Source organism: Pinus tabuliformis, chromosome 8 (genome assembly GCF_031772625.1).
Source record: "Pinus tabuliformis cultivar Carrire ecotype Pingquan chromosome 8, CPIR1, whole genome shotgun sequence".
Taxonomy (NCBI): Eukaryota; Viridiplantae; Streptophyta; class Pinopsida; order Pinales; family Pinaceae; genus Pinus; species Pinus tabuliformis.
Window position 1 is genome coordinate 1,600,124,325 of NC_142294.1, and position 9,797 is coordinate 1,600,134,121.

A 9,797-nucleotide genomic window follows, 5' to 3' on the forward strand; every position below is an offset into this window, starting at 1 on the left:
GAGTTGTAGGATGTTATTTATGGATGATTGGTCATGTTGGTAAAAACAGATGGACCTCTATTTTTAGGCATATGGGCGGAGTTTATTTTTAGACTGCCAGTCAACAAATAGAACAATGAAATATTATTACCTCTTAATAATATTTGGAGTATAAACATTATCTTATCCTCTTAAAGCACTATAGTTCGAGCTACGAATGTGGCACATGCAACTGCCAGAAGGAAATACGCTTTTCCTATGGGTTAGTTGAGCTATTGCATGATGGACTTCAGTTATAACTCAAGTGACTGAATTTGGTGGAGTTGATTCAGGAGTTGATGGAGTTGTGTTCAGTTTAACTTAGTTTAACTAGTTGTATTTAGTCGAACTGCAATATACACTAGTGATGAGTGATGTGAATTAAATATTAATTAATTAACTAATTATTAACTCATAAATCAACTAAAGAATACATCAGTTAACTCAGTGCATGGACAGTTCAGTGGAGACAACTGTTAGAGGTGTGTGAAAGGGTGAGACTACTATCAGTTGTGACTATCGTGGTGCATGAGATTTGCACAATCATTGACTGAGATTTCCAATGAGGATTGCGCAGTACAAGCCAAAGAAATTCAAACTTGGATCTGATCTATTCTCTACTTGGATTGCGCAGTAGAGGCAGGAAAACAGTCGAGGAGATTTGAACCCGTGACTTGTGTCTAGTCAATTTAATGTCTCAAATTCCTCTACATAAATTATCAATTTGGGTATCGTAAAATGATGAAGTGTGGTGCACCATGTGTGCTGTTATCACAAAATCATGCCCCTGATAGGCTTTTGATCAGGAAGACCTTATGTAACTCTTTCAAACCAACTTTTGGCTGAGGCCTAGCCTCCTCAACCTGAGAGGGATCTCTCAAAGGTTAATGATTTTGATAAAGATTAGATGGCTAACTCTATGAAACAAGTGAAAAATATGAATGGTTGAACATGATCAGTAAACATCCATTGGGCTTATGGAGTCAACAACACCTCAATATAACAATGAACTCAACCTTACATGGAAGTTAGGGCATTCAACATTTAAACATTCAGAACATAAACTCATATGGGACCACACAGTTCATAAATGTATACAGGAAGTTAGAGCACATTCAGTGAATTCTGAGTGATTATACATCCATACCACTGTAATAATTCAGAAAAGGACAACATCACATATTCTGAACATAAAAAATCCTTCATGAATCCTGAGAAGTAAAGTCAAGCATGCATTACTGAAAATGAGTCTTACATAGGCCAAATACAAGCTTTTCCATAAAATTTCCAACCTTGATTACATTCATTTTCTTCTATATATAGCCTTCTTCTACCTGACTGAGATTCCTCCTCAAGCATGAGGGGAAGTCGAAGTCTACTTCTAATGATACCTATTAACCCTTTATCTAACTAATAAATACAACTGACTACTAATTGACAACTTTAGAAACCTAAAACAACTAGGATTCTAATTCTACATCATGCTGAACATAGCATTTATTACGATCAAGATTTATTCCCTGACAAGTGGTCTCTTTTAGTCTGGCTGTGATAGGTGTCTGTAGCTACTTGCTGGCCTTTAATGTCGTATCCTTTTACCTCTGCTGAGAAACAGGAAACTGCCCTGGTACTATGCTTTTGGTTTCCTTAAAATATTTGAATCCAAAGAAGCATGTCCTTTATCCTTTAATTACCCAAATTGGAGCAGACTACCACGTCCTTGATGTGCTGTAAGCCTTTCCAAAAGATTTGTTGCTTTGTCAATCATAATTGATCAACTCAATTGTAACATGCAGCTACAGCAGTTTCGTAGCGCGCTACGAAACTGCTGTGTAATTTCAAAAACACAGTCTTCCTTTCATAGCTAAATGATCGCCACTGTTCATGGCTTAAGCACCTTACTCCCTTGATCATTATTCATCTTCATTTCTGGGATCCAATAATCAGAGATGTATGGTCTTTTTTTTGTCATCCCTGCAAACTCATTCATAACCATTCATGCCAGTCCAGTTTCTTGAAGAGTTAGACAAATTCAAACCAAAGCCAATATATTCTGCAAGGGGCATTTTCCTATCCATCTGAATGCAATGACTATAGGCTTTTAACTGACAATCATCCTTGGCATGAGACCATTCACTCTCAAACTGGAAACCTTTCTTCTATTATATACCTGTGTGCTTTCCTTCTTATGATTGGCACTTTTTTCAAAAGCCACAGGATTAGTGGTGTTAATGATGAACTTGGAACAGAACTGATTTTTACACGGGCACCGTGTTTGTTTTTTTTGGATATGGATATTCAGACACTATCAACGTTCTCAATTCCATATTGGCACATATGGTTATCTTTTGAGCTTGACAATCCATTCCATTTAACATGTTGAAACATGTCTACCTTTTGTCCACTGTCTTCTTTTCCATTTAATGACTGCAAATTGGACTCCAAAGAAAACATCTGGTCATAAACTAGTATTTTATCTGAAAATTCTCTTGCAACATTGAGCTTTTCCATTGAATCATTTGGAGAAACGTATTGAAATGCTCCATCAATCCGCTTTAAATATCTGTCATTTCCCATTGGAGTGTGACAATCAGATGGTGACAGAAGCTGCTGACTTGATAAAGAATCTTTCAGTGTGCCATCTTTCACTTTGCAGACTCTTTTTCGGGCTTTGTATCTCTCACAGCGCTGCCAACGGAAAGGCCTACAACGTTTTTGGATTGACCTCCATGTTTAGCAACATCATAGCTCGAAGACTGCAATGCTTCTATAGAAATGTTTTCTAAATTTGAACAGTTTTGCATGACATGTTCTTCTCCTTCACATCCTGGGTGGAAAACTGGGTCATATGTCAAGTCAGACTCTAAACTGGGCAAAAAATAACGCTGAGATTTATTACTTAAATGGCTACAGCTTCTGGGCAGATTAACTGATCCCCTTCCTGAATGTTCTTTTAAAGGTCTATAAGATGCATTCATCTCTGCAATTACATGTCCGATATGTTGGTAACAGCCTCTTGAGAATAATACGCATGCATAACAAGGCTGTGAGTATCAACAAAATCCTTTGAATACCTGCCACACACAATGCAACTTAGAGAACCAGACTTCCCCTGCTTCTGGTATTTTTTCCTCCGTTCTGAATTGCTAGGTGTTCTTCTCTAAAATCTCAGAGAGCCTCGGGACTGTCATGGAGATACTTGACAGCCATCATGGTTGTGGTGGAAACTGTTTCGTAGCCAGCGTTGATAACAGATATTAGTAAATCGAAGATCTATTCATTTTTGAGCTTGCAATTAGCAGATGCGCCATCTGCTTCTTCTTCTTTGTCATTGAGAAGCATTGCAATCATATCATTATAAGTGTCCATGGAAGCCCTCCTTTCCTTGAGCACTTCTCTCAACATTCTCAGGATATTTTCCCTTGCCTGGAAACCACGTTTGTAGCTGGTACCAGGAAGATTTATAGGCATGGAAATGGTTCCTTCCACGAGTTTACAGAATTCTGACAAAAATGCCTCTGCCTTCGGACCAGACTTGATACTCATTACCCGCTGTAAAGACAAAAGCAAAACCATCTCTTTAGTTTTGTCCTGCAGATTGATTACGCGGTCATTCCAATGTTGCAGATGTATGTCCATGAACTCGTTGATATCAGAAAGCAGGTGGCCTTTGATCATGGAGGGATTGATCAATGCGAGCATGGCTCCTCTCATGGTTTTATGAAGATCGCTTTGAACAGCAGCAATGTTCCATTTTCCCAATAAGTCAAGCATAGACTGCGGGTATCCAGGAATTAGTCCTCGGCCTTCATTCAATAAGATATATCTGTTGAGAGCTGGATCCGTCGATATCACCGTCGGGCATCCTAGAATGTGAGTCTTGAACAAATCTCGATATCTGGCCTTTCTGTTTTTGATAAATTGTTGACCATATCTGAGAACATTCATGCTATGTGTTGTCAGGATAACTGTTGTTATTCAATTTGCGTTATAATCATGGGCAATGACATATGGCACACAGAGTGCTGTCAAAAGCTTCATGAATATTGATAACAGAATTTGGCGAAGCACCCATAATCCACGTAAGCAAGAAAACCCATCTGCTTTGACCTGCTCGAACTTTATTCGTCAGCTGTCATATGTAAGGAGTGCCATTTGACCCAGCAATATCAATTTTGTCCATATCTTGAGAAAGATAAGCCTAAAAGCCTAATCCTGATAGAGAAGAAAAACGTGACTTTCATCCGCAGGAACCTGCAAAGGGACTAACACCAAACCTTTATAACAAAAAAAAAATTGATGTTCAGAATTTAAAATATTTTCCTTGAGTGATAACAGGTGGCTCCACTTGGGATAGTGTGCTCCTGCGGTACACTAAGAACATGCAGGTCCAGTGCTTTATCTTTTTTATTACAAACGGAAATTTTCTTGACAAACATCCCTTTCCAGCATCTTGGGCCTTCACCTCAGGCTTAAGCTTGATGATCACTGTAGGAGAAAGAAATCTACATCTACTAAAAAAGTGCTCAGTCAACCTTGAGCTTATCTGCATTTTCCTACCTACCTACCCTATCAACTCAAACTTCTTTCAGCTCAATCAATGTGAAATTTCCAATGTAGCCAATCATTTTTCTTATCTGATATTTGAGTTTTTTGACTGCATCGGAGTTCAGAGCCACAATGATATTGTGATGACCAGTGCCACTGAAATTGCCTCTGATCTTCATAGAAAAATTGAAACACTGAAAAGTAAAACTCTTCCATATATTTGGCTATAGGATCCCAGAATACATGATCAGCTTGATGATTCTTGTAACTTTCTCGTTGTGCAAACTGATCTTCAACAACAGTGTACAGTTCCTCAGTCGTGAAAGAGAAAGGAAGCAACACTCTCTCCTTGTGTTCTACCATAGAAAGCTTCTGAAAATAATGATCATGATTATGAAAACTATATGCCTGAATTTGACCTTCTAAACCTTCAATGTCTTTCTCAATGTCCTCAGCAACTTCATCCAAAAATTTCATCTTATCCTCTGCCTTACAGTCAAATGATTTTAGATACGAGGACAAGGACAAAGAAAATTTTTCATTTGTTTCTCCATTATTATGATCATTATTCCATTGTTTGAAACCTTGAATTGAAGGAGAGTTTTCCACCACATCTGATATATCTATCCATTCCTCCAAAAACATAAGCCAAAAGTCTTCAAATGACTTAATGGATTTGGTAGGAAAACTTTCAATCCACCATTTACATTTCCCTTGAAGTGAATCATAGAACAACATAATGCAAACATCCTCATGTTTAACTCTAAGAAGCTCAGTAAAATCATAGAAATCTGATATATGCTTCAAAGTTAAACTCAAATCTTCTCCATTGAATTTTGGACCATTCCTTAGAAAATATGCATCCTTGGGAAAATGATTTGGGAAACCATGAATTCCTGAAAAATTTATGCATGCATACCTTGAAATAAGAATGGTAGCATCTGGGTCCTTCATAACTCCAGTGGAATCACCATGAATGTATGAATTTCGAATTCTTCAACAATGGAGTCGCCAAGGTAGATTTGCAGCCTCAAAAAGTCTTCTGAGCTCCTGTTACCTTCAGAAGTTCAGCCTCTTGATTTCGGGAATGATTAATCTTCAGGCTCTTGGCAAATGCACCAAAATGTTATCACAAAATCATGCCCCTGATAGGCTGCTGATCAGGAAGACCTTATGTAACTCTTTCAAACCAACTTTTGGCTGAGGCTTAGCCTCCTCAACCTGAGAGGGCTCTCTCAAAGGTTAATGATTTTGATAAAGATTAGATGGCTAACTCTATGAAACAAGTGAAAAATATGAATGGTTGAACATGATCAGTAAACATCCATTGGGTTTATGGAGTCAACAACACCTCAATATAACAATGAACTCAACCTTACATGGAAGTCAGGGCATTCAGCATTTAAACATTCAGAACATAAACTCATATGGGACCACACAGTTCATAAATGTATACTGGAAGTCAGAGCACATTCAGTGAATTCTGAGTGATTATACATCCATACCACTGTAATAATTCAGAAAAGGACAACATCACATATTCTGAACATAAAAAATCCTTCATGAATCCTGAGAAGTAAAGTCAAGCATGCATTACTGAAAATGAGTCTTACATAGGCCAAATACAAGCTTTTCCATAAAATTTCCAACCTTGATTACATTCATTTTCTTCTATATATAGCCTTCTTCTACATGACTGAGATTCCTCCTCAAGCATGAGGGGAAGTCGAAGTCTACCTCTAATGACACCTATTAACCCTTTAACTAACTAATAAGTACAACTGACTACTAATTAACAACTTTAGAAACCTAAAACAACTAGGATTCTAATTCTACATCATGCTGAACATAGCATTTATTACAATAAAGATTTATTCCCTGACAAGTGGTCTCTTTTAGTTTGGCTGTGATAGGTGTCTGTAGCTGCTTGCTGGCCTTTAATGTCGTATCCTTTTACCTCTGCTGAGAAACAAGAAACTGCCCCGGTACTATGCTTTTGGTTTCCTTAAAATATTCGAATCCAAAGAAGCATGTCCTTTATCCTTTAATTACCCAAATTGGAGCAGACTGCCACGTCCTTGATGTGCTGTAAGCCTTTTTAAAAGATTTGCTAGTTTGTCAATCATAATTGATCAACTCAATTGTAACATGCAGCTACAGCAGTTTCGTAGCGCGCTACGAAACTGCTGTGTAATTTCAAAAACACAGTCTTCCTTTCATAGCTAAATGATCACCACTGTTCATGGCTTAAGCACCTTACTCCCTTGATCATTATTCATCTTCATTTCTGGGATCCAATAATCAGAGATGTATGATCTTTTTTTTTGTCATCCCTGCAAACTCATTCATAACCATTCATTCCAGTCCAGTTTCTTGAAGAGTTAGACAAATTCAAACCAAAGCCAATATATTCTGCAAGGGGCATTTTCCTATCCATCTGAATGCAATGACTATAGGCTTTTAACTGACAGTCATCCTTGGCATGAGACCATTCACTCTCAAACTGGAAACCTTTCTTCTATTATATACCTGTGTGCTTTCCTTCTTATGATTGGCACTTTTTTCAAAAGCCACAGGATTAGTGGTGTTAATGATGAACTTGGAACAACACTGATTTTTGCACGGGCACCGTGTTTGTTTTTTTTGGATATTGATATTAATACACTATCAACGTTCTCAATTCCATATTGGCAAATAAGGTTATCTTTTGAGCTTGACAATCCATTCCATTTAACATGTTGAAACATGTCTACCTTTTGTCCACTGTCTTCTTTTCCATTTAATGACTACAAATTGGACTCCAAAGAAAACATCTGGTCATAAACTAGTATTTTATCTGAAAATTCTCTTGCAACATTGAGTATTTCCATTGAATCATTTTGAGAAACGTATTGAAATGCTCCATCAATCCGCTTTAAATATCTATCATTTGCCATTGGAGTGTGACAATCAGATGGTGACAGAAGCTGCTGACTTGATAAAGAATCTTTTAGTGTGCCATCTTTCACTTTGCAGACTCTTTTTCGGGCTTTGTATCTCTCACAGCGCTGCCAACGGAAAGGCCTACAGCGTTTTTGGATTGACCTCCATGTTTAGCAACATCATAGCTCGAAGACTGCAATGCTTCTATAGAAATGTTTTCTAAATTTGAACAGTTTTGCATGACATGTTCTTCTCCTTCACATCCTGGGTGGAAAACTGGGTCATATGTCAAGTCAGACTCTAAACTGTGCAAAAAATAACGCTGAGATTTATTACTTAAATGGCTACAGCTTCTGGGCAAATTAACTGATCCCCTTCCTGAATGTTCTTTTAAAGGTCTATAAGATGCATTCATCTCTGCAATTACATGTCCGATATGTTGGTAACAGCCTCTTGAGAATAATACGCATGCATAACAAGGCTGTGAGTATCAACAAAATCCTTTGAATACCTGCCACACACAATGCAACTTAGAGAACCAGACTTCCCCTGCTTCTGGTATTTTTTCCTCCGTTCTGAATTGCTAGGTGTTCTTCTCTAAACTCTCGGAGAGCCTCGGGACTGTCATGGAGATACTTGACAGCCATCATGGTTGTGGTGGAAACTGTTTCGTAGCCAGCATTGATAATAGATATTAGTAAATCGAAGATCTGTTCATCTGTGAGCTTGCAATTAGCAGATGCGCCATCTGCTTCTTCTTCTTTGTCATTGAGAAGCATTGCAATCATATCATTATAAGTGTCCATGGAAGCCCTCCTTTCCTTGAGCACTTCTATCAACATTCTCAAGATATTTTCCCTTCCCTAGAAACCACGTTTGTAGCTGGTACCAGGAAGATTTATAGGCATGGAAATGGTTCCTTCCACGAGTTTACAGAATTCTGACAAAAATGTCTCTGCCTTCGGACCAGACTTGATACTCATTACCCACTGTAAAGACAAAAGCAAAACCATCTCTTTAGTTTTGTCCCGCAGATTGATTGCGCGGTCATTCCAATGTTGCAGATGTATGTCCATGAACTCGTTGATATTAGAAAGCAGGTGGCCTTTGATCATGGAGGGATTGATCAATACGAGCATGGCTCCTCTCATGGTTTTATGAAGATCGCTTTGAACAACAGCAATGTTCCATTTTCCCAATAATTCAAGCATAGACTGTGGGTATCCAGGAATTAGTCCTCAGCCTTCATTCAATAAGATATATCTGTTGAGAGATGGATCCGTCGGTATCACCGTCGGGCATCCTAGAATGTGAGTCTTGAACAAATCTCGATATCTGGCCTTTCTGTTTTTGATAAATTGTTGACCATATCTGAGAACATTCATGCTATGTGTTGTCAGGATAACTGTTGTTATTCAATTTGCGTTATAATCATGGGCAATGACATATGGCACACAGAGTGCTATCAAAAGCTTCATGAATATTGATAACAGAATTTGGCGAAGCACCCATAATCCACGTAAGCAAGAAAACCCATCTGCTTTGACCTGCTCGAACTTTATTCGCCAGCTATCATATGTAAGGAGTGCCATTTGTCCCATAAATATCAATTTTGTCCATGTCTTGAGAAAGATAAGCCTAAAAGCCTAATCCTGATAGAGAAGAAAAACGTGACTTTCATCGGCAGGAACCTACAAAGGGACTAACACCAAACCTTTATAACAAAAAAAAAATTGATGTTCAGAATTTAAAATATTTTCCTTGAGTGATAACATGTGCTTAGTTAACCTTTTTCTTACTTCGTTGTTTTATAGATGTTATTTTGTTTTCGGGTTTTGTTCTTGTCGATCTCCTAAAGTATCTAATGCAAATTGAAATCCTATTCCAAGGTCTTATGAATACTTTTAAAGGTCAAGTATGGATGTAGATTTCAAGACAAAGTCTATGTCCCTAATGGTAACTTCCAAAACTTAGCATTTCAAAAGATCTTAAAACATGTTATTGATGGAATTAGTACTTAAACAAAAGTGTAAATATGCAGCTAATTCAATCAAGCAAAAGATGAAATACTGATCATGAAATCACTGTCTCTACTGCTTGTCTAAATACAGAAATATAAAAGAAACTGAACTGAAAGAAATCCAAAAGTTGCAAGCAAAGAAAAGCTAAGATCAAACTACATCAACTCATATTCTGACCCCTCACCATTTGTCTCGCTCTGGCTTTAGGAGGTAACTAAAAATGACATGAGAAATTCAATAACTAACTTGTAGAAAAATAAACTAATATCAAACTACGCATTCATACTT

General features: G+C 37.6%; 2 pseudogenes; both read right to left on the bottom strand.

The window, feature by feature from the left end:
- Positions 1 to 3,111: 3,111 nt before the first annotated feature.
- Positions 3,112 to 3,966, bottom strand: LOC149242163 (cytochrome P450 85A1 pseudogene; annotated as a pseudogene).
- A 4,052-nt stretch (positions 3,967 to 8,018) lies between these two features.
- On the bottom strand, positions 8,019 to 8,873 carry LOC149242164 (cytochrome P450 85A1 pseudogene; annotated as a pseudogene).
- Positions 8,874 to 9,797: the final 924 nt, after the last annotated feature.